Genomic DNA, 16,125 nt, shown 5'->3' on the forward strand with positions numbered 1-16,125 from the left:
TCCGAAGCCGGACATGCGGATGTCCGTGGGATATCAGCTATTTTCCGCCTGACGTCCTACGGACGTCCGAGTGGCCACCTCTCGGACATTCCGAAATACGTCCGATCAAGGACGAGCCACGGACGTGGCTACTCCGAGGGTTTTTATTGATTGTTATTACTAATTATATCCGTTCGTGCAACTAGAGCACGTGTTCACTATGAAACCACTTGCCACACTGGATGCAAATGTAAGAATAACTAGGTTTATTCTTAAAAACCTTCCAGTAGATGGAAGCAAAATAACCTCACACATCAACAGCAAATGTAAGGCAAGGTAGCAAAATATTGCGAAGAACGTATATAAGATGTAAATTAGAAAACAAAAAATTCTGAGATACATATCAAGATGGCAATACATATATTTGCGTACAGGGTGAACCTAGAGCACCAGCGAGATCGTCGATAAGCTCACTATCATAAAAAAGAGTCCTCTGATTTGCCCTGAAGGCATCGGTAAAACTGTAGCTTTAGGTAAATGCTAATAGTACATACACATGTATAAAAAACTAAACTGTAAGGGCATAAAAACCACTGAGGTAACAAAAAGGCACATATAGGGACCGTGCGACACCTAAAGGGGGCGCGCTGCTCCGTCGCGACAGCGCCGCCAGTGGCGGTCTTGGAAGTATCCGACGTGATACCACGTCGCCCGTTCTATGCATTCTGAAGTGGAACCGTAGCTTGCGTGGCGACCGCCGTAATTAGAAGGGCTAATTTTCGAAGTGCAAATAATGTGGAACCTTTCTGGGGCGCGAACGAAGAGAATTGAGACAAACTGCACAGAAGCAACCACCGTATTTATAATGCATCTAACAGTGCAGAAAGAGAACAGCCACTCGCGTCTGTCTGGTCAAAACACCTGTAAGTGATACGTCGAGAGGATGGTTATTTGACGCCTCACAAAATCTTGGCTTGCTAGCGAAGGCTATATACGTGTATTTCTCTGATTTCAGCCACTTGTAACATGTTTTTGACTGAGTCTTGTATTCCTTTCGTCCTCTTTGCACACACATAGCTTCGTCACAGAAATCTACACCCTGCGTCCGTTTTATCCATACAAATAAACACGTGAGGTCACAACTTATTGTCTAAACTTGTACTGCAGTTTTTCCAGTATCTTCAGATACAAAACGCTAAAGAGATACTCAAAGAAGAAATTATATGAGTTTTTACCTCGGTTACCGCCATAGGCTTGCGGCACGACAGCTGTGAAATGGTTGGTGCGTAAATATTAAAACTAAACCTTTTGGACAACGTAGAACTTCCGTTCTCACTGTGAGACTCGTCAACCAGATTACCGTGAGCAATATCGTCTCTGGGCACTGGCGATGAAACACCTCAATCAGTAACACGATCCAGCGGCGTTTCACTGTCACGAAAGTGGCAACTGTAAATAATTGATCATTTTGCAGGTCCTCATTCAGTTTCATTGAAACTAGAACAAAAGAAATAGAATATGTTGTGCACACCTCATGCAATGGCCGAACGCGCGTCACAAACGCTATTCGCTGCCAGTCTAGTGACCTCGGTGGTATTGGAAGCATAGAAATCACGAGAAATGAAACATCAGGTCCCTAATGAAGAGTTCTTTTAGGTGCTGTCACAGTTAGCGATCCAACAGTTCCAGTGTAGCAAAAAAAGACACCCGCACTTCACATGTAAACAAAGCTAGCTACCCGGCGGCTATCACGCGAGGTACTTTCTCCGGAGGCCGCATCGCGGCGCCACCAGTTTATCGCACACTCCCTATACTGTGCCTTTTTATGGACGAAAATAACTGGACACAGTTGTCTAAAAGCTGCAGCCTGTGGCCACACAATTCCCCATTGTCACCTTGGAAAAGAATAGGACACAGAAAGGACAACAAGAAAATTTGGAAAAGATGCATATCTCAGACAACCGTGCTTGTATAGTACACGATGCTCTTGTTTGGCAAAGATTTTTGCAACAGGTATGAAAAAACAGCATGCAAAACAGATTGCTTGTTACTCAATTGGATCTGGATGTTCACCGGTAAAATGAATGTGACAAACACAACCAATCGAGATGAATAGTTGTAAACACGACTAACTAAACTATAAGCAACGTGAAGCACTAAAACTTACGAAATTTGTGTGAGGCTTGCTAAGGCGTACAGGACATATTCCAAAATTGGAAAATCTTTATAGAAGCTGTACATAATGTCGTTATGGCACATGACCTTTGTGCGCACAGCAGCACAGAAGACTGAGTGTAAATTCGTTAACCACCAGCAAGCCCATCAAAAGGTCAATAGGAACACAAAGGAGCGCTCTGCTGCAGCCTAAAAGCAAAACTGTTTGTACTTGAGGTAAATTCAAAATATCTAAGGTATAAAAGGTAGAAATCCAAATAGCTATCTAAATTACTGACTACTGTCTCTGTGGCCTGACATCAGTAATAAGACCAGTGCCGGAATTACAGTGGTGGGGGCCCCGGGACAAGTGCCCCGTCAGCCCTCCTCTAAATCCGGCACTGAATAAGACTATTTTATGGACCGGAAAACATGGCATGTGTTTGGCAAGGGCGTTTGCAACAGGGACCAAGATTTACTTGAGGAAAATGCAAGTACTAAGATATGACAGCTGTAAAAGTAATTAAATTCTCAGCTGTGCAAAGTTGAAAAAATTCTGGGAGCTTTGCTCAGGTATACCGAGCTTTTGCTAAATGTCCTAAATCTTTTTTATGTACAGGTATCTGTACAGATAACCCATCTCCCGCTCCCGTGGCTTTGCTCCGATAAGTGCCCAACTAGCGGCTGGCGACGCAAACACAAGTGACCTCGTCCAGGGGTGGGCCCAACTCACGCTTACAAACGAAGGTATGTCGTATGAGACACACACACAAAGAAAAAAAGATGAAGATTGCAGACTTCTTATCTTTTTTTCTGCTATTCTGTTGCGCGCGTGTATGTTTTTGTCTTATAGCACGAGTGCGCACAGGAATGCAGTAGAAGAAAAATCCCGCCACCTCTGGACGAGTTCACTAGTGTTTGCGTCGTCAGCCGTTAGTTGGGCGCTTATCGGGGCAAAGCCACAGGAGCTGGAGATTAGTTAACTGTGCGGATACCTGTACATAAGAGCTGGGGGGTTCCACAGGCAGGTAGTATGTAATGTAGAAAACTATGGGTAGACAACTGTTCATCACATGGGACACAGGCAAGACTTCAGTTGCACGGTGGTCACTGTGTCCTCAGCATCTTGTCCTGTGCTGCCCTGCTGAAACTGCTTTCTGGTCCTGACGTGCAAGTTCAGACATGACCTCCCTTGTTGCTCCTGGGGTATACAATCAGGAGTTCTTGTCTGGAGTGAATCTGAGCGAAATGGTCAGGATCCTTAACGAAGCCTCATCGGCTAATCCCCTTCGGAATCTGCTTCTCACCGACCTGAAAGACAACAGTCGACTGAACAATGCAGAGAACACAGTTCCTGTGTTAATCAATCTGGGTCAGAAGCTTATGGGTATAGCACAGTTAACCGTGAAGTAAGTTTCCCAAAATTCTCTTAGAACTATTCGATGGTCACTACACGTGAAATTTACATCCTACTGCCACATTAGAGAGAGTCACAAAAGCCCAGCTTTGTGTGAAGTAACCAAGTAAGGGATGCGTGGTAACATACGGTTCTATTTATTTGCTTTAACATATACTAGAGGCCCTCTGACCCTAGCAGGAGTTACAGCAAAGCAAGGAATATCAAGACAAAATGCTGTCCAACTCTCTCTCAGATTTTCAGATTTCAGAACGACGCAGTAGAGAATTCCAATCCAGCTCAGTACGGGGAAAATAATTACTCTTAAAAGCATTGATACATGCAAAAATTAATGGACACTAAGAAACGTTTGTGGGCATTATGCCGTGTACGCCGCGTTGTAGCACGTTCTACATTGGACGGCAGTTTCACCTTCAACTTCTCCAATAACCTATTATAAAAAAAGCAAGACTAATTTTCCTAAACACTTGCAATGTAAGAATACCATTTTGCTGCATTAATGCCAACAGTGTACTACAAAAATTATGATGGAAATGATGAAATGCAAAATTTGAAATGGCTGTTTAATCGAGCTGATTGCAGTTTGACCCCTCATGGCATAGCTACGTATGTGGACCGCAGCCAATAGAGCAACGTTTATCGCTGTCAGCTGTCACACCAATCTGGCGCATATTTTAGTCGAAGCATTTGGCTCTCGAACAGAAATGGTAGTGTAGTGCCTGCACTTCTTCCACAGTTTTGCCTTGCTTTCGGCATTGTAAAAGAAAAATCTGACCATAAATAATTCGTGTCACGTGGTCCTTTGAACAAGAATTTCCCGACATTGTGCTGATCTCAGTACTGCACGAAAACCTCCAATTTAATTAATTATTGCAGTTAAGAAAATTTAATCATTGCATTTTAATTAAGTAGCCGTGTGGTAGTTCTATATACTATCTCACACAAAATATTTGCTTACACGTAGGTCAGAACTGCAAAAACAGTACTTGTGGTATCACATAAAATTAAACACAATGTCTATAATCAACCTCCTGAAGTGAAGCAGTTCTGATGTATGCAGGGTTTAGAAGTACACAATGGTCTGACTGAAGTCACATTCTCAGTACATGACCTTAGTACATGATCACCATGTGCACAGGTAGTCATGAATTCCTGTAATGCATCCAACGTGGTGTGTACCAGTTCCACCAGACTGTCTTTCAACAGAGAAATAGCACAGTATAACTTACTGATATTGCATAGCTAAATGACAACTTGTATAGTACGTAGATATATAGTGACCAGGTTGTGACTCAGTATATGTTACGTAGAGAAAAACGTGAAAGATTGCAAATTTAAAAGGCGTATAATTGCGCGAGTTTGAAAGCATACGACTAAGGAAAAGTTAGCCGATGTGACCATTATGAGTCGACACCTCATAATTACTAAACCATGCCTCGTTAAACCCTAAAATTTCGTACTCACCTAGCTAGCTGCTGTGCAGTGCGCATCGTTCTTTTCTCACGAATTGTGTCAGAGAAGTTCCTTGGTTGATGACAATAAAGGCACAAGCTCACACACACCAAGTAAAAGTCGCGGCCTGCACTGAAACTTGAGTCGTCCTTTTCGAGCAGGTATACTGCTTGCCCGCGTGTTACTGCTCGCCCCGGTTCCCCCAACGTATTCGTCGTCTTCAACGCTGAAACACCAGGACGAGAGATTATTTTTATTGCAGCCCCCCCACCGGTGTCGATAAGACACGAAATTCATATAAGCTTACCGAAATGTGGTCCTCAACCGGAGGTTCTTCTTCTATCCAACACACAACGAGGACACGGCAGGGCTGCCTTTCGATGCCATCTTGATTGTCTCGATTCTGTGAGAAGACTCGCTCCTACTCTAGGATCTGCATAGCCCATTCAGGGAAAATATCCCACTGCTGCTTCGCAATCCACCTCATACAACACATTTTGAGAAAGCGGACGCGTGCGAAGAAAACGGTGATCTCACGTGCAAACACCGAGCTCACAAAAACAAAGATGGCGCCGGACTAGACTGATTCAGCCATGCAGATGCAGCCGTTCGATCGGCTCGGGTTTCGTATCTAGCCAAAATAATTTTTAAAAAATATTTATGCTTTCGGTTCCGATAAAGTTATTTGAATTACTTTTTAGTTTATAATTAATGTTAGAAAACTATTTTTGATTTTATTATCGCAGTTCACATACTGCAAATATGGACACCATTGCAGCACATTGTACTGGGTTACTATTGGTTACAATGCACAACAAGAAGAGCGTTCCTTTCCCCCTTTTCATCCTGCAAACAGTGTACATGGACATCGACTTTCAAATTTTGACTGTGTCAATGAATTAAGATCTGTTCAAATGCCCATAGAAGGACGTCCCACGGATCACGAAATTTCTACATCCATTTAGGGACGTCCGTGGGCTAACGAAAGTTCGTTGTCCGTGGGCTGATCTCCGAAGGACGTCCTGCGGGTATCCCGCCACGGACACGGACGTAAGGATCAATCTCGGATATCCGAGGGACAATATGTTCCGTCTGGGTAAGCGTCAACTGCCTTTATTAGGTGGAGTCATCCACGTAAACTCCCGCTCGAAATGAAGATGCGAGACGTATTGACATTGTTGTTCGGCCACATTTTACAATACGTGTCTTTCGTTTGACCAGACCACATGCAGCAAATTTATTGCCGTCGCCGTGATCCTCGAGCACCTTTTGGAAGTCGTCTACTCTCACCGCTGCAAAAAGGCGCGAGAGCAGACGATTTGTTCATCCAATAAGCGGTCTGCCATCGTAGCGGATATCGCTGTTGCCAACAGAAATCGCAATGTGCTGGCGCTGTTCTTATCAACTTATTTCGTTTATTTAATAACCGTGACCATTCTGGACGAGCGAATTCACAGTATTACGTTTTCAGCAATGAGGAATCGTATGGTACGCTTTGTGGATGGGCCAGGGTGTACGAGACCGTCCCTTTAAAGTTGTTATTTGTTACGTCACGTCGGAGTCCTCTCTTTCTTTCGTTAGCTTTGTGTCCGCTGACAACAACTTTATTTTGGCCTTGGAGAGTGGGGAGTTTCATCGCCGCAGGCGATACTCTACCCCATTGCTGGTTGGAATGGGGGAATAAAATAACGAGCCCCTTCACAATAACGATCGAAGTCTGATGGTGTCCAGAAATGTCAGAAGAGCTCTGAGCGTAGAGCGTTGCTGGGCTGGATTGGGCCAGGAACCAAGCAATTTCGATAGGGAGAAAGGGCGAGAGTCCAGCTGACGAGGAGACTCGGAGAGTGTGGTTCGGGAACCCAGCAAACCAGATACATCCAGCAAATGTCCGTAAGATATCCTGCCCGGGACATTTGGATATCCAGTGGAGTTTGCCACAGATCCGTTTTACAGCCATGCGATATCCCAGCGACTAGCATTTCTGCCATGTTTGTAGATCCACTGAAAGTCCCTGCGACGTCTGTCACGGATATTTGGATATATAAGGGAGATTACGAATATCGTACATATTTTGCTTTTAAAAATTTTGTGCATCACATATTTGGTGTTCGTAGAGTGCGTAGAGAACACTGCAACTGTGTACCAGCAAATAATATTTGTGTGTTTTAACCCATTTGATACTATTGTTCCCATTTGGGGAGCAAAATCTTACCTTAGCCTAACAGGATTCAGCACAGTACAGCAACACTATGGGACCTGCCAGCATAAGAGCCGAACCCCGCCCGCCTTACTTGGACCACTTGGGAAAACCCGCAGTAACCTCTATTTGCGAGCTGGATGGAACATATACTGAAATACAGATCGTTACACACACGTTCGTTAGGGGAAGCGTGGCGTAAACCATTTGTAACGGTGATGAGGATGTATCTTCGCAATTCCTGTGTTTCTGCATCAACTCACAGTATACCCAACAACATTTGCAACATCCCTTCCTATCAACTACTGTGTTTTTAATTCAGGTTACCGCCTCTATAAGGACAAACAAATCTTTCCTGGATCTCCCATAGACATCCCTAGGATATGCAGGCTGCCTGTCATGGGACATTCAAACATCCCGAGCGCGATATCCTTCCAACGTACCAGGGACATCTGTTGTCTACTGGAGTAAGCCCAACACGCATTGAAATTGTGTGATATCCCATAGATATCCTACAGATGTCGAGATATTCAGGACGTTCGCGACCTTGTAGGGATGTTCCAGGGATATTAACGGTTTGCTGGGAAGTTTGGTAGTGAGGGCAATGAAGAAGAATATGCTCCAGATCCTCAAGAGCACCACAATGGCAGCAGGTGGGAGAGTCAACTTGTCTCAAGCGGTAACCCCACTGAGCTGTAAAGGCCACATCGAGGCGCATTCGGTGGATTAGTGCAGCATCTTGACGAGAGGTGTTTCGTGGCTTGCGGAAAGCGAGCGTTGGATCAACTCTGCTCAACATAGAGGGGGAAGAATGTCGGTTGTCCATTGGCGGGAAGCCAGGGGTGTCACTAGGCGTCGCAGAATTGACCGGCAGTCTCCTCTCAGCAGAACAATACGGGTCCGTTTCCGATACGAGAGTGCTGCTTCTGGGGCGCTGTCGGCCTGCTCGTTCCCCACGACACCACAATGGGCTGGAACCCACTGGAGAACTAGCCTATGGCCTGCAGCGTAGATAGTGTGGTAAGCCATTGACACATCTGTGACGAGGGGTGCGGATGGGCCTCGTATGCCGGAATTTTCAATTGCTTGAAGTGCAGATTTGTAGTCTGTAAAGACTGCCCATTCCCGGGGTGTAAAATCAGCGATGTGTTGTAGAAAGAAAAGGATGGCATAGAGTTCCGCAGTTGTGGAGGAGGTTGGATGTGAAAGGCGTCTTCCGTGCACCTTCGGATGGTATGACGAATGCTGAGGCGGATTTGTTGTTTCGGGATGCGCCATCGGTATATGCTGCCGTAAACATAGAAAACTTCTCGTCTACCAGAGCATGAAAATGGGCTCGGAGGACTTGAGGGGGGACCTGATCTCTTTTTCCCAGAAGGTTTGGTAGGCGTACAAAAGTGGGCGGTACCGGTAGAGACCAGGGGGCTTCCAGCGGTATAGTGCCCTTAGTTATGAAGCCAGTGAGAGTCTGGAGTGTCCTCTGCGCTACTCGATAGAAGTCGCTTTCAGGGCGGTATCGAATTTTCCTGAGGAGGGGGTGGCGGGGAATGTGAGCACGCAAACAGAGGTAGTGCCGAGCCGTTTCCCAAGGTGCCCGCTGAATAATATGTGTGCCTCATGACTCGTGTACTTGTTGAAGAATCCGTGTGCCGGCTAATTACGCGTGGTTTCGTAGCAGCGAACTACGTTGCTCCGCGCACCGCCGATGAGGAGTGACATGGCATCGCGTATTCTTCCAAAGTGCATTCTTTGCTTTGTCGCCTTCCCCTCCGTTGTCTGAACTGCAACCTCTCCGTTGAGACGGATGACAACCGCACTTTTCATTATAGGTCTAATGTTTGGTGAAGTACAAGAAACGTAGGTCAACCTATTTGTGATGCATCGTACAACGCCTGTGTTTTACTTTTGTTTAAATGTCATAGTATGTTCTGTTGCAGACGGTGGACATGGCGGCGGGAGAGATCGGCTACGTGGGTGAAGCGACGTTGTGCATTACAAGTGAGGTTAATTGTATTGTTTCATTCTAGGTGACCGTGGGACTGTGTCGACAGCAAGAAAGTGAGTTACAAAACGGTTAACGGTTAAAAACGGCCAACCTGCTGCTATTCACTTCGGTTTCTTTACAGGTTATTCGCTGTCTCAACGGTCACACATAGCAAAATTGCAACTGCTTCTTACATCGAAGCGTGTCTGGTGGAACTTTTTGCTTGGACTATTGTTCGTCGGCCATTTCGTTTGAGGGACAATCGTGTTCGTCACTAAGGATGACCTTCACTGAGTTTTGCAGTGCCTGGTGCATCGGATGGGTTGTGTGTCCGTGCAACGTGTATGTGTTGGAATCAGTGAACTGTGTATGGATGCAATTTAAAGGTGCGTACACGCCAATAAAATTTAGTGTTTCAAGTTCGATGTCCTTGGAGCAGTTTTTTTTTTACAGATACTTTAAGTCAGTTTTATGTTTTTATTTCTTGCATACGGTTCTCGAGAGTGTCTTGTGTATTAGTGGGTCCGTTTAACCCTTCAAAACGTTCGAAACGATCGCTACTCTCGAGTGGCCGTGGCCAGTTGATCTGATGGCACATATCCCTTACTGGGTTCAGAGTGTAACGTCGAATTAAACAAAAAAATAAGAAAATAAAAAACGCACTATTAAACAATATATTTTTAATCGGTCGTCGTTGTAGTTCTCCCTTAACTGACACAATCTCGGCACCTTACAACAATAATGCCTCTCTCCGTGTGACGAATTGATCAATGCTCTTTTAATGCCCCCTTCTTCTGTTTGTTCTTTTTTTATTATTACAGACACCACGCGTGGTTCTTCACGCAGGTTCGGTTTCCATCACTGACGAGTAGCCTTTTCCATCTTCTGCTATTTTGTGTTCAGTGACAAGTGAGTTAATTGGAGCGACGGCGGTAGCGTGGTAAAGTGCGTACGTTTGGTATTTGCCTTACTCTGTGTTCATTGCCTAGTTATGTAAAATGTGACATCTCTGGTGAAGCCTATCAACATCTCATCCTTATTGAAATGTCGTGCTGCGCGTAGACGCTGTATAATACCAATATTAGCTTGATATAACTTTCAACCACAGCAAACCCAGGCAAAAATCTGGACTGGTTCCAGAATGGTTCCATTTGAATGTGGATGGTCCCGAAATGGTTCCAGTTGAATCTTGATGGTCTCAGCTGGATTCGCAAGTTGGGTGGCTGGTTCCACATTGGTGAAATCAGTGGTACCACTCTGACCTCAAATGGTTCCAGAACTTACAGTGGGAAGCTCACAGGTACCATTTTGTTCCCACAATGGTCAATTGAACCACTTGAGATTCCAAGCTGGGCAGCTTCCCCCTTTGAGATCCGTTAGGGGAAGAAGAGTCCACTCTTGCCATATACCCTTCTGTTTTTTTTGTTTTTTTTTTTGCTTTTTTAGCCATTATTTTGATGTATTTTAGCACACGTATGATCTATATTTCTTGTTTTTTATCCGTTTGCATCTTCGATAAAATATATGCTGTAACTTCAATTCGTGCTCATATTCTCATCTAAAGGCAAATGTCATAAAATGTGCCAGCAAAATGCCAAAAGACACAATCAGAAGATGACACACTCCGCCAAATAATTAGAAGAACTAAAAACAAAGAGGTAATTGCACGGGCTGACCCAAAGCAGATGCAATAATTATGAAGGCGCTCCGGTGCGGCGGGAGGCTTTCAATTCAAATTCTAACGGCGGGCCGCGAGAGGCGAGAGGGAGCAGAGAGAGCGCGGGCGTCAGTTGGAACTTGGACGCGTCGTAGCGAGGTCGTTTTTTCTCTTCGGCAGAGATCGCGGGCATCTCCTGTGCACAATTTACGTGGCTTTAGTGCGTGTTCTAAGACAACGTGATGACAATGAGTCATGTGAAACATATTGGCGCGATATCTCGGAGAAGTTTCGACGCTAGGAAGACACGGCGTCCGCAGAAGAACCGGACGATGAAACGCCAAACGGACTGCACAGAATGCTTCTTCCGATGTTAAGAGGTATAAGTGCTTACCGTGGTGCTTCGATTACTACTGATTATGTGTTTTATTTCAGGAGCTAGAGGAACCTGAGAAACATGGTTAAGACGAGTATAAAGATTAGGATCGTTTGGTGAAGAGGAAAATGGTACATGCCGCGACCTACATGGACGGAGGTGTCATCTTCTCTGAGAAAATACAGGTGTGAGGTGGTCAACAAAACGCCATGTTCCCTGTTGTCCGTGAGTGCATCGCAAATTCAACACAAGCACATGCCTCGTCTGAACGCAGTGAGTGATTACCCGTGTGCGACTTAGTACGTGAGAGATGTATTATTTCTTTATCCTTAGTGTATGCTCATAGCAGAATAAACAATATTTACTTCAACAGTATGTGCTTTTCTACGCATTACTTTCGGTCATGCATTTAGTGGTCCCATCTGCTAAATGGTCGCACCAGAGACCACTTAGCAGAGGGGACCACTGGATAATTTCCATTGGTTCCACTTCAAGTAGCACCATCGTGAAACTGGTTCCACTTTTAACTGGTCCCAGCCAGTGAATGGTTCCACATTCCAAGTGGTTCCTGTCCGATAGTCCACTTCGAGTGGTCCCACTCCAGATTTTTGCCTGGGAAGGTAACAAGGGCAGCGCTACTACTCACATGCGACTTCAGACAACTGTGTCGCGATTGTAAATTTTAACACGTGTGATACTATAATACTGAAAGTACCAAGGTACAATGGTGTGTACTGCATTACAACAATTTCAGTGCGATTTGTGTTGGAAGTATTTGTTCTCCAGTGTATTAAAAAAATTCTGACTCAAAACTGTGTTCTGTTGAATTACTATTACCTTGCTCCGACCAAGAGGCTGAAAATTTGTGCTGCTGTTCATGTGAAATGAAAAATATTTCCTGTATGACGCATGATATGCACAGTGTACATTGGTGGTAATATAGAACGTCCGATGGATATCCATATGTGCTTCGGATGTATGTCCATTAGAGGGGAGAAACATCCAGCTTGAATATCTCTGCAACGTACCAGCAACGTGATTTGAACAAGCATTCGATCATCTATAGTACGTCTTTTCAACGTAATCTGGATATATCTGGATATCCATTGGACATACTAAACGTCCCAGCTGAACCATCCTCTGGATGTCTAAAGGATATTTGTGGTTTACTGGGGTGTGTTCGAGTCATCTTGAATTGTTCATTTGGGACCTCAAACTGTGCGGCAGATTCATTTCATATCTTCTGTTGTTGCACAAATCTGATTAATGGTATTTTGAGAACGGCATTCTTTACCAATTAATGAAGGAACGTCCATACGTTGGAAGTAACAATTGCCACACGTGATGTTTCCGGTCCCGCGTACTCCTTTTTCATTCGGCACACTGTGACTGGTCTTCAATAGAACAGTGAACACTCGAACACACAGAAATAAAGTGGAAGCACGCGTTCAGCGTAATATTCCCATCTGAACTGTGACACAACTACAGCTCGCGTCGTCTGCTCTGCTGGCGCCATGCCGTCTGGAGGGTCACGTGAGCGGTCATGTGGTAGACAGGAGCATCCCAGAATGCAATGCGAAGCCGGCTACGCTCGTAACAGTCAGTGTTGCCACACCTACAGATTTATCATGAGATCTACCTACTTTTTGAAAAATCTACAGATCTACAGAGATTTCTGAAAATCTCATGATTTTTTTCTCTCCATCGAATGAGTCAGCTTGAATGAATCAGTCAGTTTCGCATCAGTGCACAAAACGACAACGATGAAAAACGTCAGCAGAACGCGGGAATGAGTGTTTTACTGACTATTTTTAGAATATTTTCCACAGTTAATTTGATTAAAACGAAGCAAAGAAACAGCCTCTCAACGACAACCATAACTGTCCTCCTGCACACTAAACGCATGCTGTTGGGTCAAACAGCTTCGTTGTCACCGTCGACAAGGATTTGATCCGTCGAACACGAAACTGGCGAGGCTCACCAGTTTGAGTATTTGTGTGCGCGTTACCAGTTTGACTCACAGACTTCACTGGCGTTGAAGTGAAACAACAACGTTTATAATTCACGCCACGCATGTACGCTTTGTTTATGTCTGTGGAAATAATATATCGAGATTTATTGTTTTTGTGGTCCATTGCAATCCTCGCTCACCATTGTGATGGTGAGACGAGAGAGCGAATTGTTCCTACTACACGCGATGCGTTATTCTTGCATTGGAGCGCCACAGCTCATGTGGATACACATGTCAAAGTATTAAAATTTACGTGCAGTGACACCGTTTTATGATTGTAGCAGACTTGAATACGCGACATCGCAAACCGAAAGTTCCAACGCGTAATGCCAGTGCCCCGCAGCAAAAAATTCCGGCTGTGGTCTTCAGCAGTGGAACGAAATAAGCCCTTGCTCTTCCACTAATTTAGAGACGCAGGCAGACATTCTAGATTTGAAGGCAAAACGTTCAAGAAACTGAGTTTTGAGTGGCTACAGATTTTTAGCTCTATCCCAGCAAACCAGAGACGTCCCCTGAACATCCATGTCATATCCTGACTCGGAGGTTGGAACGTCCCAGGGAACACGCCACAAATCCCATAGACATCATCTGTACGTCCAGGGGACAAAAAAATCTTCCCCTGTTGCACATTCCACGAACATCCCACAAACGTACAGTAGACGTCCGTGGGATATTGACAGCATTGAGATCGGCACGACGCGTGGATGTTTATTGGGAGCTTGAAGTTGCTTTTATCATCTTCAAATCATATTTTGAAACATTTTGCGAGAGTTGTGTGTGTGTGTGTAGGGGGCTGGTGTCGGCACCATTAACGGACCCGTAACTATAGAGAGTAGCCCCTACATAACTATTTCATTCCCTGTTGCCCCACTGTACCCGTTTCTGGTAATTCCCATAATGGACACAGAGCGCGGTGGTTTAAATAAAGTTCACAGTCCAAAAAGCTTCAAAAGGTACTAGCATTCCCTTTCCAAGAGAAAACAAATACTATATTGCTTGTCGCGCGAACTTCCGCGAATTCGAGGGTACTCCTCGCATCTGAAACAAAACGGATGGTGAGCTGTCTAAGTATAATCCGATTATGCACAAAAACAACAGTCAAGTGACGAGTTGCGTGGTGTATTAACTCTGCAACAAGGTAACGCCTGTGTTTCTTACTGCTCTTGGTCTGAGACACTCAGTATAGGTTCATCGAAAGTCAAATTTGAGAGTGCCACAGAATTCCGCATGCAGAGATGCGGAATTCTGTGGCACTCTCAAATTTGACTTTCGATGAACCTATACAGAGTGTCTCGGACCAAGAGCAGTAAGAAACACAGGCGTTACCTTGTTGCAGAGTTAATATACCACGCAACTCGTCACTTGACTGTTGTTTTTGTGCATAATCGGATTATACTTAGACAGCTCACCATCCGTTTTGTTTCAGATGCGAGGAGTACCCTCGAATTCGCGGAAGTTCGCGCGACAAGCAATATAGTATTTGTTTTCTCTTGGAAAGGGAATGCTAGTACCTTTTGGAGCTTTTTGGACTGTGAGCTTTATTTAAACCACCGTGCTCTGTGTCCGTTATGGGAATTACCAGAAACGGGTACAGTGGGGCAACAGGGAATGAAATAGTTATGTGGGGGCCACTCTCTATAGTTACGGGTTCGTTAATGGTGCCGACACCAGCCCCCTACCCACACACAGACAACTCTCGCAAAATGTTTCAAAATATGATTTGAAGATGATAAAAGCAACTTCAAGCTCCCAATAAACATCCATGCGTCGTCTCCATCTCAAAGCTGTCAATATCCCACGGACGTCTACTGTACGTTTGTGGGATGTTCGTGGAATGTGCAACAGGGGAAGATTTTTTTGTCCCCTGGACGTACAGATGATGTCTATGGGATTTGTGGCGTGTTCCCTGGGACGTTCCAACCTCCGAGTCAGGATATGACATGGATGTTCAGGGGACGTCTCTGGTTTGCTGGGATCTACAGATTTTTCGGGCTCGGATCTACAGATAAATGTATTTTACGTGTGGCAACACTGCGCTCGTTCCGATAGAAAAATGTCGGAGGGGCAGCTCCTTGTGTTTCCTTCCTCCATGGTTCAAACTTGTTCGCTCGCGTTCGGTTTGTTGCCGGGAGCTCGCGCTACAGAAGTGTTTAGAAGTTTAGTAAGCATTTCTTGCCCGGCGTCGCGCGTATTTTGTCTTGCAATCTTTGGGTCAACGAGGCAGTTCCTGCATCCTGTCCAATGCTATGAACGACGGCGTAACAATGAGCCCTGTTGTAGCAGGAGGCAACGTCCCTTTGTTCTCTGGACTTCAGGTTTCAGGGGTGAGTTTTCTTTCTTTCTTGTCCTTCGCTTTCATATTTGTTCCTGCTTGTGTTCACAATCGCATGCGGTAGAGCTGTGGAGCACAGCAGCTGAATAACGCTGCTGCATATGCTGAATATCGCTTTATTTGTCTGCAGAATGTGGTTGCGTATGAGGGACGAACACAATGGAGATGGGGGACTGAAAGAGCGAACTGCAGAGCTGTACGACTAATAATCTACTGTCATTCTAGTCTACACGGACCCAGAAGAAATCTTGTCGTGTGCGGATGATAACGTTGCCACTACATTTATCAATTATTGGCATGACATAAGCTGCGTAATCAACACGCGTTTGTTGACCTGCTCTGCTGAATACAGTGACGCCAGCTGGGAATCCAATAAAACCTGCAAGCAACAAGGAGCGCACGCAGTCAGCAGCGAACTGCAGAACTGTACGACTAATAATCTACTGTCATTCTAGGGGAGAAGGTATCTCTAACCTATAAAGCGTGTGATTTTCTTTTTACGCTGCTGACTGCTCTTGCAAGTGGACAAAATGTCTCGAAGTGATACGTGTATTGCCTGCTGTAAG

General features: G+C 44.9%; 1 long non-coding RNA gene across 1 annotated transcript; it reads right to left on the reverse strand.

The window, feature by feature from the left end:
• Positions 1-222: 222 nt before the first annotated feature.
• Positions 223-5,636, reverse strand: LOC135387136 (uncharacterized). The gene is made up of 3 exons (XR_010420886.1): positions 5,310-5,636; positions 5,015-5,228; positions 223-3,444 (listed from the first exon to the last, which is right to left on the reverse strand). It is a non-coding gene; the product is annotated as an uncharacterized LOC135387136 (long non-coding RNA).
• Positions 5,637-16,125: the final 10,489 nt, after the last annotated feature.

This window comes from Ornithodoros turicata, chromosome 3 (genome assembly GCF_037126465.1).
Source record: "Ornithodoros turicata isolate Travis chromosome 3, ASM3712646v1, whole genome shotgun sequence".
Taxonomy (NCBI): Eukaryota; Metazoa; Arthropoda; class Arachnida; order Ixodida; family Argasidae; genus Ornithodoros; species Ornithodoros turicata.